Here is a 13095-nt window from a genome sequence, read left to right on the forward strand (position 1 = left end):
GTAAATAATGCTCATTTTCAAGGCAAAGTTATCTAGCTGTGTTGATATCTTCTAGGATTCATCTAAATATTAGGCTCCGTCTGTGTCTCACACCAAGTAATATAAGGTGTGTGACAAAGGTTATGAGCTAATATATGTGGGAACTAAGCCTCTGAGCAGGGAAGCCTATGCTCAAATAGTGTTTTCAGAAATACACTGCAAAAGCAGAAGATGGAAAACATTGGGTACACAGAAGTTGTGTCAAGTATAATAACAGGCACCGGCTTCATTTAGAAGAATTGACAAAGCCAATAGATTGCCAACAGAGTATGAATAACAAAATACTATACAAAAAGTGATGGTTGGAATGATTGAAATAATCTCAGCCACTGGTAATTATTCGGGCCACATCCCAGTCCATCATTATTTTGCACACAGTGATACTTCAGTTTACAACCCAACCACATGCAAATCCGTCTTGACCCTGCTCTAATAGGAACAGGAACAGGAATAGTGAACTACCAGGCCAGGTCCTCCCTTAATCAGAGCACAAATAAGCCAAGACCTGTTTCACACAAATAATTTTGGAAACAACTTACTTGGGAGAAGTTCATGAAAGTATTAAAAGACAGTGTGCCAGTCTGCCTGGGGACCAGTGGTCATCTCTGAAACACTGATGGAGGACTGTCTATCCTCTTTAGAAGTATAGATGCTGCCACGGGTGATATGTTCACAAAAAATTCACGAATTATACTAAAAATGACTAAAAATATGTGAAAATGTTGAAAATGCTTAATAATAATGTAGTAGTATGGCATATTGAGTTAATATATGTTTTGCATTATATTATAGAGCTAACTTAGCTGAAGTTGTGGCCTAGTTTTGCCAGGCCTCATGCAGAAGCTGAATAATCGTGCAATGTAGAAAAGCTGATGCATTGAACTGACCATGAACCACTTAGGTTAATAAAATCTGCTTAGCTATAATATTCTGCAATGAACCGACGGACAGGAGATGGGGGAATCTAATTTGTATCAAACCCTGTGAAAAGCAGACAAGATGTACTTTTGCAGGACTCGAACAATAGAGACACTGACAGGAGAAGAATATGCAACATTTTCGATACCTGACAGCCGGATGATGAGAACATCATACAGTGAACCAATCGACAACCTTAGAGCGACGAAATATTAGAACTCATAGATTTGTAAAATAAAAGACATTGGCTAGCGTCACAGATGGTGACTAATTGACCAATTAGGTTTTGGGGGGTAGGCTGGGTAACTTTAATATAATGTTGTGACAAAAGGGAAAAACTTCAGATCTAGAGGGAGAACCGTTGGAGAGAATAGATGTTCAAGGTTAGGCATGGACGTTCGAATAGATTCGAGATCCTGTCATTGGGCTCATGCTCTTGAGAGCCTGATGTGTTGCTGATTGATTGATGACCAGAAGACGAAGACTGACTTTGTTGCTCATCCATACCGTGGATAGGTAGCTATGACAATGTGACTGATTTACTTTATGTGCTTTTTCTTCTAGGTACCAACTGCGCTGTTTATAGTTTTTCTTCTAGCTAGATGTTTTTTTTTTCTAAATTCATGTTCCACACTGTTTTTGCATGAAGTCCCACATGCCAATGCTAATCTGGGTTAGTTAGGGTTCCTATTCTGAGACATTGATGTGTACGGTGACAAATGATTGATGGACTGATTTGCTGAACTCTGCTGTTCATGTTAACACATTCTTCCTTTTTGTCTTATGTTGAGGCATCAGAACGTATCTTTTCTCAAGTATTGATTAGGTTATGTTATTGGTGATCACTAATGAATTAACCTTGAGTGAATTGAATAAAGTTTAAATTAACCTTATGACTTAGAACTGTAACAAATAGGGAAATAAATTTAATAAAACGTATAATTGAGTTGTGGTTATTCATGAGATGCTGATGCTATTCACTGATGATTAACGTTTTGCTTATTGATTGTGCATTGATTATTGATGGTCATTGGTTACACCATAGCTAGGATACTCCATGCGATCCAAAAGGTTCATCGACCTATACGCGTCCCCTTGTAAGTTTACTTACTAAGGACCATGCGCGCTAGCAGAGACAAATGCTGGAACAAAGTTTTAAACATGTGTTATCTTTTGGTGTCAAAGAGTGCTTGATGTTCCTGCCTATACCCCTGGTATTTTGGTGGATCTACAAGTGGTCAGGGCTGGAAATTGGAACTTGCAATAATAGGGAAAAGCTAAGCAGGCAGGGCAACAAAAAACACCTTGCAGACAGATAATACAACTTTAATTGATTGTGGAGGTGTAGTAACAGGGAAACCATCACAGATGAGTGAATTTGTCATGGGTTACAGGTAGCATAAACAAATAGGTGCAAAGAGTGGTGCATCAATGAGAAAAAGGAAAGGGGTATGGTATGATGAACAGATGCAGAATTGAGCATGGATGGGAAAAATGTGGGCCAAAAAAGAATGAAAAGCAGGAGTATGGAAAGCGGTAACAATAAGCAGAGATGAACCTATGCCAGCAATTATTATTTGGAATTGACGTAACACTGTGACCAACCAAAGGTTGAGTGGTACTTAGTGTTAAAATGGCTCTACTGGTGCTCCAATAAGAGCACATGCTTTGGGTGTCATTGCATTTTCTCTGGCTTCACTAGCAGCTGCTTGCAGCGCAGCAGCTCCATAGAGGGCCAATGTGCCGTGAGCTGTGGTGAAAAGCTTCCCTGTCACTGTCCCCACAAACTCCAATTGAGAGAAGGAGGCAGCCTGATGATGGTGGTAATATGTGCTTTCAGGATCTGAATCATGGTTCCAGATTACAGACCAGGTCCCACTGATTGTTAGTGGGCTCCACAAATGATGCTGAACCTCTATATGTGAGTTTGGCCATGATGGTGTCTACTGTCTCACTGCTTGCTAATTCCAGCACAGCAGCTTCATTGAGTGTTGATGTACTGAAAAACTGTGTTTCAGAAGATGGACTTTGCTGTATGGCACTAGCCTCGTATGCAATGGCTTACACCTGCTCTGCCAATGAAATAGACATATGTTGGCCAGGAGGAAAAAATCATATATCATGATGGACGTACATCTAACCAGTGGCTGAATGCTTAACGAATGTAGAAGTTATCAGAGTTATGATGTTTTAAAGTTTAAGGTTCAAAATAGTGTCTAAAACATAAAAGTATTATCCATGGACATCTGGTCACCTTTAGCATCGCAACCAAGGGTACAGGAGTGGCTGGAGACCACTTGGAGGTTCAGGACTCACTTAGGCTTCGTCAAGATGTGGGTTCAAGATGGTGGGAGCCTGTTATGTTCCTGTGGCTCTGAACAGGAGACCAGCATACAAGCCCTTGAAGTCACTTCTGATAGTCCTGACTGCATGTGTAGATGCAGGTCTCAACAGCAGGACTGGCGTGTGAGATTTCAAGCAGGCTCCGGGCAGCAAAGCAGTCCTTCCAGGTACAGCAGCAGCCTGGCAGAGTGCACAGCAGGTCACAGTAGCAGGACAAGGCCCTACTTTTAAACAGGGGTAGCTTAAGGCTTGGTGAAGGGGTTTGAATGTGAAGTTGACATGGCAGTGTGACACTGCATTCAGGCTGCAATGGCAGTCTTGGGACATGTTTAAGAGGGATACATGGGTGGTACAATAAGTGGTGTAGGCCCACTGGTAGCATTTCATTTACAGGCCCTGGGTATATGGTATACCACTTTGCAAGGGACTTATAAGTAAACTAAATATGCCAATTTGGTATAAACTAATTAAACCATGTTTTAGGGAGAGAGCACAAGCACCTTAGCTATGATTAGCAATGGTGAAGTGCACAGAGTACTAAGGCTAACAAAAGCAAAATTCCAGCAAAAATAGGAGGAGGAAGGCAAAAGGTTTGGGAGTGACCCTGTAGAAATGGCCATTTCCAACATGCCCATTCCACAAACACATATCAGCCACTGATTGTTGTAACTGTTACTCATGAAATGTGGAACATTGCCTTTTTGGTGAAAGCCAAGACATCGACCATGTGAGCGGCTGACTGTGAGCTCCTCTCCCTTTACAAGCCGGCCCACAGAGCAATGCGGATTTACAGTGACCTCCAGGCATCCTCGCATTGGCTGATGTTGCCATTACATCTGGAGGCAGGTTGTATGTTTGCAGAGAGCCAGCAGGATCCTTTTCATGTTGGTGTCAGCTGCTTTCTTTTAGCAAACTCTGCAAACAATGACAAGGTCGGGTGGTAGCAGACATAAGTCTGCGAAAACCCGGCAAAGAACTAGGTGGATGCTGTCATGCAGGATAATGGCCCCCAAAGGCTCTAGGGCTCTGAAGCGCTGCACTGGAGGAATATAGGGCGCCAGCACCAGTAACATCATGGGTCAGGAAAGCCTGCTGGGGGGCTCCCACAGTGAGGACATAGGGAGACCAAAGCGGAATCTGGCCGCCCACAGACGATTGGTGTTGATGAAGGCGGCTGCAGCTAAGGTAGGAAGCAACCCAGGGAAATTGAGCAGGGTTCAGCTCTGCTCGTGATAGTCTTACTATTGATGACTTCTTGATGGCTTTGCTGAGGGAGAGGCATCTGGCGTCAGAGACTTTGCAAGCAGGTAAACTAGGTGACATGGAGAGATACAGGCCCCTTAAGGTAATCACATGGAGGACCCCATACCCCCAGAGAAATGTAGCATGACAGGTTAATCCACACTGGTGTGTACCCCAATGGTGGGAATTGCGACAGCAGAGGCAGGAAAGAAGCAGGCTGAGGACTCCATGCAGCCTACAGTGACACCTCTATGATTTCTCCCCTCCATGAGATCTGAGGACAAGGGAGACCAGAGTAGCAGCAGCTGTTATATTGTTACAGCACATATGACTAGAAAGAGTGGGCAATGACTCAGGGGGAATGATTGCCGCTATAGGTGGTGATGGTAAAACTCTTCCCAAATGGGCAAACACCCCAAGAACCCTGTAGATACTGATGAAAAAGTATCTGCCTTGCCTCAGACTGCAAATTATTCAGCACTGCCTATGTCATCCATGGAGGTGGCCACTTCACTATGTATCAGAGGTGAAAAGTTGGAGGAAAGACTGAGGCTTAGGGTGGCATGAAGGCTCTGATCATACTTCTTGTTGGTATCAAGCAGAAGGTATCATATTCCTGATGGCCTACAACAGGCAGGGGAAACTCCAGGGCGGATGGAAAGAGCAAATATTAATAAAGAAGGCATGGACACAGTGGCTGTGGTGGCTACTAAGTGTTTTGTCTCATTTTAAGAGAGGTTGGAGAACTTAAGCAATGAATCTGACATATCAGGTTAGAGCTCTCCGAGCTGCCAATCTAGTGAGACGAGCAAAGCTAATCAGATAGAAGCTGAGGGGAAAAGCACATGGTCAACTGTCCGTAAGCACCCTGTTCCAGACAAGAGAAGTAGATATCCAGGTATCAGGGGCCTAAAATGAAACTATGCTGCTGCCCAACATGCCTTTGAAAGGGTTGTCAGTATTGAGCCTAGGATTGAGCTGCCATCGTCAACAGCATGGGAATCAGCCTCAGAGCCATTAATCCTAGCATTATGTCACACCGGGGCATTATGTCACACCGGGAGGAGGCTTGCTCAGATAATAGTCAAGCATGCACTGCAACTAGAAAGCTCCAGGGAATTGTAAGGAAACTTTCTAAAACCTGCTAAGAGATTGCAGAAAGAATATCAGCTGTGGAGAGCCGGGCAGCAGCCTTGGAAACTGAGTTCACAACATTAAAGGATCAATTAGCAGTACGTGGGGAACAACTAGTGGACAGTCAATGAAAACTAGAAGACTTTGAAAATTGGCAACAATGCAACAACTTAAGAATCTTAGGGGTAGAAGAGGGCGCAGAGGGTAGCAATGTCAGAGCATTTGTGATCAAGCTATTCCAGAGAGCTTTCCCTGAGCTGGAGGGGTGGAATTGGGATCATGAATCCAGGGAGCCCACAGGTTCCCCCTTAGAATAAAATGTGCTTATCAGTGAAATGCATCAGCCACCATGAAACCCAGGTCCATTTTGGTTTTCATTGGCAGGGTCCTCCTAAGACATGCAATTTTGGATAAACCACACTCCAACTCCAATTGTGGACACACTTTCTTTACAATGTCTGACATTTGTCCTGCAACAGTAGAAGGATGATGAAGGCTAAGGCAATCTGTAAAATAATTTCAGAACAAAGGGGCAGAAGCCTATTTGCTGAAACCTGCAAGGCTCAAGATTATACATGACAACAGGCCCCAGGTATTTACCTCTGAAGTCAAGGCAAACAAATACTTGGAGAGTCTATGAGGACAGGACTATGTTTTAACTCGGATAATTATCCAATGAGCTATAAGATCCTGGATTATGGGGCTTAAAGTTGTGTCAGTAATATCTAAAGGGGGGATCTTATTTTGGACAGGAATGTTTTTCTTGTGTATGTATTTCTTATTTTTCTAGGTTGCACAGAAGGTGTCAGCTCGGTAGGAAGGGGGCACACAAGCCATCTCACAAGTCCATTCACGGTCTAACAACTTCATGTGGGAGGAAGGAGGAGAGGGGCTGGGCAGAAGGAATTGGAGGTGCAGGAAAGGGATGGTCACGAGGGTAGAGAAGGGAAAGGGGAAGGCGAAGAGGAAGGTGAAGGGAGGGTCAGAGAGGGGAGGGGAGTTGTAATCAGGAGAAGCAACGCAGAGAATGCAAGTGTGAATTCCAGGATGGATAAGCAGTGGTCTTTATCTTTTGCCCAAGTAATGTGTTATGGAACAGATGTAGAACTTCAGAATAATAAGGCAATGTTGGTACAAAAGAATAGGCAAGGGATTTCTTTTGAATTAGAATGGCATGGACAAGAAAACTGCACATAGGTACTGCTAATGTATGTGGGTTAAACGACTGGGCTAAAAGGGTTAGGGTGTCAGAGGAGCTTATAGTCCTGGAGGTATATATAATATGTCTGCAAGAGACACATATAAAGGGGACAAGAAGGGAGGTACTTGAAACCTTGGTGTTGTACTTCTGTCATATACCACTCAGGGGACTACAAAGAGAGAAGTGACAATTTTGGCAAGCACAAATGTCTGTGAGGGCAATTATAGGTTATTGGATAAATTGAGGGGATGGGCAGTGGTGGAATGTCAGATGGCGGGGATAGGCTACATAATTTGTTCTATCTATGCCTCTAATCTAGATGACCCGACAGTTATAGAATACTTGGATGTTGAGCTTTCCTCATGGCCTACGCCGCTCATATTATGCATGGATCTGAATATACAATTTGATTACATCCAGTGGTCAGCAACACTTTGGAGGTCTGAGTGCTCATGAAAAATCATGGCCTTTTGGATGCATAGAATAAATTGAAGGCACCAGAGGCAAGCTACATGTACTTCTTGCAGCCTCATAATTTGATTGACTCAATTATTTCCTAATCTGTGCTGGGCTACTTAGGGAGGCTATTATTGAAAGGCATCCAGTGATATTCTCAGACCATAAACCCCCTTATAATAGAACTTCAGGTAGCAGGGGGTTTCTGTTTATATTGGAATATATTGCACACATAACACAGCTGATAAGAAACTTCATGAAAAACAACAGAGGCAGTCCATAGGTAGGAATTGTCTGGGACTCACGAAAGATGGAATCAGGGGAGAAATGTTTAACTTCAGTTCACACATGCAAAGGGCACACGCTTGGAAACCCGATGCACAGTTTAAGGAACCAGGTGAATTGAAAGCCTGGCTTGTCACGGAAATAGCTGAAGGACAGGCAGTGCAGGGAGTTCGCCTAATGATCTTGGTGGTTAAGGCAATCATTAATAATCTGCACACACATAAGATGGTAGAAAAATATCAGACTCAAATGACAGGGAGCTACAAATACAGTGAGAGTGTGGGCAGGCTCCTTGTATAGTGTACACAGCAGACATAGCTACTCTGTGCAATCAGTGCTAAAACAGATAAGACAGGACAGGCGGTCAGCACCCCTGAACTGGTGTAAACATGTTCAAGGAGTACTATGAAACAATGCATCATGTATCCACACTCCCCCTATGGAAGATATTGAACAGTACTTAGAATTAGGCAATAAAGTAGGAGTTGAGGTGGAAGAACTGGCAGGTTTGGATGCTCGATAACTCTTGAAGAAATTAAGTTATCACTCTCCTTGCTGGCTAAGGGAATGGCTGCAAAGCCAGATAAAATAACTCTGAAGCTTTATCAGGTCTTTTTTTACCATATTGGAGGGGGGGTCTGGCCAATACCTTCCTTGAAGCCCAGCGAGGTCTTCTGGCTCTACCCTCATGGACAGTGACTAATATTGTGATCATTAAGAAGAAGGGGAAATCCCCTTTGAACCCATGCTCTTATAGATCTATATTGCTGATCAATAGTGATGTTAAAATATACTCTAAGATACTTGTGATGCATTTAGGTAGGGTTATAGCTAAGTTGGTTTATCCCTGGCAGCATCGTTTTATCCCGGGGCAAGGGACTACAGATCATCTTAGAAGAAGAATTACATTGATTGATGCAGCAGAGGTACTGGATTTCCCACAGGCCGTGCTTCTTCTTGACATCGAAAAGGCATTTTTTCGGATTCCATAGGATTATCAATGGCTGGCACTCAAGTAGATTGGGATAGGCCCAGGTTTTGTCACTACTAATCAGGCACTATATCATCAACCAACAGCAAGGCTGCAGATAATGGGGAGGGAATCAGGCAAAGTGGAGATTACAAGAGGGACAAGGCAGGGATCTCCGTGTTAACCCCTTTTATTTGCCCTATATATAGATCCACTGGTAAGAAGGTTGAAGGGGAATGTCCCCAATGAGCCCAGTTGTAGTAAATGGAAGTAATACCAATATATTGGCACATGCTGTGGACATGACATTAGTAACACCAAATCCTATAGGGGCTATAAAAGAGGTGTAGAATGAAACTGAAAAGTTTGAGAAAGTCGCAGGTTATTACTTGAATAGGAGCAAGACTCAAATAATCGTCAGTCGGAAACTCCAGATGGAAGATGGGTGTAAGGTTGAGAGTACAACACACATGGGTGTCACTCTGACAGCTACAGTGGAAATGATTGTGGTTCGGAATCTCTCCCCTCTGTTACTTAAGAGGAAGAAGGATTAATAATCTACACTTAGGCCCTCATTACAACCCTGGTGGTAAATGCCGCCAACCGCCGTGCTGACGGGCGCCAACATAGTGTGACCGCGGCGGTATGCCGTTACGGGTATTATGACCCACACAGAGAAATCTGCCACTATACGGACACCCACACAAGTCCGCCAGCCCAAAGGACAGTGATAAACTGGCGGTTCCAAAACCCACACCGTTACGCCAACCGAAGTATGCCCACAGCATCATGACCCACGAATCACTGCGGCAGTCATTCAACCTCGGTAAACCAATGGCGGTACACACTGCCGCACTCAAAATACACACATACTAACAAACCTACACCACATTGGACAATTCAACCTATACACACCTGACACACATACACACCCACATACCCAATCCAATATAAAACACACACCCTCAATACCCACAACCCCTTACAACGACAACAAATATGGCCAACTGAGAGAGAGACAAGCCAGGAGCACCCACTGAATCTGAGCCACATAACACCATCACCCATACACCATCCACGCACCTCACAGCACACACCCCAACACATCACCCCACACACCCTTACACATACCACTCACACTACACCCATGGCACCACAAGGACACCCCAGGTTCTCAGAGGAGGAACTAAGGGTCATGGTGGAGGAAATCCGGGTAGAGCCACAGCTATTCGGATCACAGGTGTTGCAGACGTCCATTGCAAGGAAGATGGAGCTATGGCAGAAAGTCTGGGACAGGGTCAACACCGTGGGACAGCACCCGAGAACAAGGTATGACATCAGGAAGAGGTGGAACGACCTACGGGGAAGGTGCATTCCGTGGTAGCAAGACACCAGGTAGCCATACAGAGGACTGGCGGTGGACTCCCACCTCCGCCCCCACAACTAACAACATGGGAGGAGCAAGTCTTGGCGATCATGCATCCTGAGGGCCTTACAGGATTAGCAGGAGGACTGGACTCTGGTAAGTCAAATCTTTACTACTATATCCCCCACCATACCTGCATGCCATCACAAACCTCTACCCCTACACTCACCCCATCACTCCACCACCTCACATATACCCCACTGTCACAACCCACCCATCCCAATACCAAGCCCTGCATGCAACACCAATGCATGGACACCCATCACAGACCTGCATGGACACCCATCACCACAGCATGCACACTAGTGACAATCACTTAGCCAAACCAATAACATCTCACACAACCCAAACGTGCCTCGCTAATAACAACCATAGAGGGAAACACATCATTGCACAAGATGGCACACGCAGATACAATAACACTGCATTTACATCCCCACAGGACCCCCACTCAATGTCACCAGAGAGGAGGTGCCACCAAAATCCAGTCCCCCACAGAAGAGGCCCACAGTGATGACAGCAGCTCTGCATGCCTGGATCACAATGACCAACCTGGCCCATCAGGGACCTCTGGACAGTTGCTTACCCTGCCACAGTCCCAACCCACCACAGAGCCTCCCCCTTCAGGAAACACCAGCACAGCACCCACCCAGCGGGCCCATCCCTCTGTCCCCAGGGCACGTCAATCAGTAGTGTGCCCACCACTACAGGGACACCAGGCAACCCCACAAACCCAAGACAATCAGAGACCTGGGGTCAGTGGCAGTGGGCACACTGTTCAGGGGACAGAGGCACAGGACAACAGGGTAGCTGGGTGGACTGCTGTGCAACAGGGGGAGGACAGGCCCATGGATCCCACTCTCCAAGAGGCACTTGCAGGGATCCTGGGAGCATACCACTATTCCCAGGAGACCATGGGCCAGATACTGTATAAGTTGCAGGAGACCCAGCGGCTGCAGCAGGGACAGTACCTGGGGATTAGGGAGGACCAGAGAGGACCTGAAAGACATCCACACCACCCTGGTCACCATTGCAGGGGTACTGGCAGACATGGCCAACACCATGAGGGAGGCAGTGGCACAACAACGGGCCCCTGACACTAGCCACACCGAAGAACAGCCATCCACCTCCGCCGGGACTAGCGGACAGGAGGCCCCATCACAGGACCAACAGGCCACCAGCACCTCACCCCCTGCAGAAGGAGAACCACCCCACAAACGGTCCTTGCAATACAGGCAGAAGCCAGAGAAAATTGCCAAGACCCCCACCAGGTAATAAGACTCTCCTGAATGTCACCCTTGTGTCCGACTCTGTCACCCTGTCCACCTTGAACTGCCATTGCTCCCCTTCCTATGCCCCCTTGGACAATGCACCTGTGATACAAATAGACTGGACTCTACCCTGGACTTTCCTCCGTCAGCAACCCAGCCCATTGTAATACCCCTCCACTTATTAGCACATAAATAAACACCCTTGGAACAAATACAAGTATGGAGTCTGTCAAATGATTGAAATATGTATTAGTTTAACAAGCTGTAAACATTGCAATTTAAATGTACAGTTATATATACATGGGTATGACCTGTAGTGGGCAGCAGTAAACACACCAGGAGCCAGAGTGGGCCACAGAGATCTGAAAATAGAGATGCAAAATGGCCATAGACATAGGGAAATCAGGCTGCCATGTTCAATGTCTAACACAAAACTGCAATGGAAAGTGAAGTTACAGTGTCTTCCCTGTGTGTCACTGGAAGTACTGTTGAATGAGTGAACGTCTATTGTCCACATCTTCTTCCTCTGCTTCCTCTTCGTCACTGTCCACAGGCTCCACCGCTGCCACAAGACCATCTCCAGGCTTATCCTCCAGCAGAAAAGGCACCTGACGTCTCAAGGCCAGGTTGTGCAACATGCAACATGCAACGATGATCTGACACACCTTCTTGGGTGAGTAGTACAGCGATCTACCTGTCAGATGGAGGCACCGGAATCTGGCCTTCAGGAGGCCAAAGGTTCTTTCAATTATTCTCCTTGTTCACCCATCTGCCTCATTGTAACGTTCCTCTGCTCTTGTCCTGGCATTCTTCACTGGGGTCAGTAGACATGAGAGGTTGGGGTAACCATAGTCACCTGCAAATATCGAGGGATACCTGTTAGACACACACTCACCCTTAGGGACAACCCCACACCCATATCCCTACATCAACTGGGTGGGGACCATGGGCTCACCTATTAGCCACACCTGGTAGCTCTCGAGTTGAGACATCACATATGGAATGCTGCTATTCCTCAAAATAAAGGCATCATGCACAAAGCCAGGATACTTGCATTCACATGGGAGATGTACTGGTCCACCAAACGCACCATCTGCACATTCAGAGAGTGAAAGCTTTTTCTATTCCTGAACACTTGTTCATTTCTTCGGGGGGGTGGGGGGGACAAATGCTATATGTGTACGATCAATGGCATCAATGATGTCGGGGATATGTCCCAGGGCATAAAAGTCAGCCTTCACTGTGGCCAAATCCTCCACCTGGGGGAATACGATGTAGCTGCGCATGTGTTCAGCAGGGCAGACAACACTCTGGTCAACACATTGGAGAACATTGGCTGAGACATCCCTGATGCCATGGCCACTGTTGCTTAAAAGGAACCACTTGCCAGGAAATGGAGCACTGACAGGACCTGCAGTAGAGGGGGGATTCCTGTGGGCTGGCGGATAGCTGAAATCAGGTCTGGCTCCGATTGGGCACACAGTTTTTGGATTGTGGCCCTATCAAGTCTGTAGGTAAGGATAATGTGTCTGTCCTCCATTGTCGCCAGGTCCACCAGGGGTCTGTACACGGGGGGATGTCTCCATCTCCTATTCATCTTCAGTGGTTGAACTCTAGGGTGGAAAACAGTGAGCAGAGGGTTATATTCACACATATGTGAAATTAAAAATGCATTTTTTCCTTTACAAAAACAGTATGTGAATATGAAAGTCAGTTGATGTGTCAATGTCTGCTATGACGCAGTTAGGTACCATGGCCTGTGCCCCCCCTGAAATGGTGGCTGCCTGACCTTTGAGGAGAGACAAGTGGA

General features: G+C 45.8%; 1 protein-coding gene across 1 annotated transcript in view; it reads right to left on the reverse strand.

Annotated features, from left to right (window-relative positions):
- LOC138297097 (G-protein coupled receptor family C group 6 member A-like) overlaps positions 1-13095 on the reverse strand; it is a 374267-nt gene that overhangs the window by 319034 nt on the left and 42138 nt on the right. The window lies entirely within an intron of this gene.

Source organism: Pleurodeles waltl, chromosome 5 (assembly GCF_031143425.1).
Source record: "Pleurodeles waltl isolate 20211129_DDA chromosome 5, aPleWal1.hap1.20221129, whole genome shotgun sequence".
NCBI classification, from domain to species: domain Eukaryota; kingdom Metazoa; phylum Chordata; class Amphibia; order Caudata; family Salamandridae; genus Pleurodeles; species Pleurodeles waltl.